Here is a 1,952-nt window from a genome sequence, read left to right on the forward strand (position 1 = left end):
ATGCTTTAAACGTAAAAAAAATGCCCTCAAAAGTAAAACGTCCGCTAAAAATGTTGTGGTTACAACATGCAGAACTTGAAACACATTTGTAGGTTGGCAAGCATCGTGTAAGGCATTCCAAAAAAAAAAAAATGCAAATGCATTGTAATCCGAGCCTCACTAATTATAATATTTCGACAAAATAATGTATCTAAAAATTATTTCTATATAATTCTATTATGCATTTTACGTTTCTATCATTATTTGAAAGACATATTGATGGAAACATGAGTGACACAGTCAAGATTAGTTATACGCTCTACCAAGTGAGCTGACTTCAAGTAACATGTAGACCATCAAACATTTAATTCAAAATCAAAAATTTTATATATTTTATCTTATTATTTTATACATTAAATCATACAATTTCACATAAATATAAAATTATTTTTTATTCTTATGTTTCTATAATTTGTAAAATATTTTGTATTTTGTACCCATGTATATCAATTCAAAATTCAAATTATGGAAAACTATAAATTTGTTAAATATGATATGACATATTATTATTGATATTTAATAGTAAACACATCAATATAAATAAATATTTTGAAAAATGTCTTATTTTACTAAAATTATTACATTATGTACCTTCTTACCTATAGGAACATTTTTTTAAAAAATAAAAACATTATTTTATGACTACTGTAAATTATTCATTAGATGATTTTTCTGAAAATGTTGATGTATTAAAATCAAAATTTGATAAGTATTTTTTAAGTTATTTATAATAGGCATATTCAAATCTACAGACAATATGTCAATTTGGATGCCTTCCTATTTTCTCTCACACTTGTGAAATTCAATAAAGAATATACTGTACTGAAATACTGATGGTAATTCTATATACCATCCAAACTATTCCATACATACTAAATTACCAAATAAGATTTATTGGTAACACTATAACCTTAATAAGCCTCATATATTGTTGAGTCAGTGCTTTCACATATATTTATTTGATATATCTACCTATATAGCTATATTAAATTATGTAGGTATAATATACTTACTAGTATAGATACGATTAATTTTCCCATTTATGTCGTTTTGCTGAAAATGTAGAATAATATTTAATTTTAATATAATCGGTAATTACAAATCTTCAGTTTTTCCATTCAAACAATTATATTTTTATACATATACAATTTCTCATAAAAAAATTCTGTTTTGTTGCATATTATAACAATTAAAATGTATACTGTATTTAAAAAATATAAAGTCTTGTTTTGTCAAAATGCCATTTTGTAGTGACTTCAAATCGTAAAAAAAATATTTACAAAACCTTCAATACTTTTTGAGAAAATTAGTGTTTACTTTTAAAACAATAACGTTAAATCTTGTATAGCTAAATATAATATAGTATAAAATTAAGTTCTTGAATTTTGTCGACTTTGATAACATTTTTCATTTCCCATTAAATTTTATCGCCACATAATGTTTATATATTTTACAGAATTAAAATGATATTTATAGTATAGCATAACATAATATTAATAGTTATACAGGTTGTATAAGCACATAAAATATTTTAAAATATTAATTATTATACACATTTAAATTAAGCTAGATAATATATAATATTCGTATAAAAAAATAATATTTGTGGAAACTTTATACATATTTCAATGAAATTAGACTAAATGTTATAGATATTACAAGAAAATAAATCTATGTTTGCAGGAAAGAGTAAGGAGTAGGTAGTTATGAAATATTTTATTTGAGATATTTATCTGTATAAGAAAAAAGATTCTGAGCGGAGACGGAATGTCATTCTAGGTATAAGGTATCTTATATACTTATCTATGGTATTAAAAAAAAAAATTGACCAATAATAGGTATCTATAATAAATTCCAAATTAATCATATCATAATATCCATTAGGTACTTATAACGCGTTATACATCAACAAC

Source organism: Acyrthosiphon pisum, chromosome A2 (genome assembly GCF_005508785.2).
Source record: "Acyrthosiphon pisum isolate AL4f chromosome A2, pea_aphid_22Mar2018_4r6ur, whole genome shotgun sequence".
NCBI classification, from domain to species: domain Eukaryota; kingdom Metazoa; phylum Arthropoda; class Insecta; order Hemiptera; family Aphididae; genus Acyrthosiphon; species Acyrthosiphon pisum.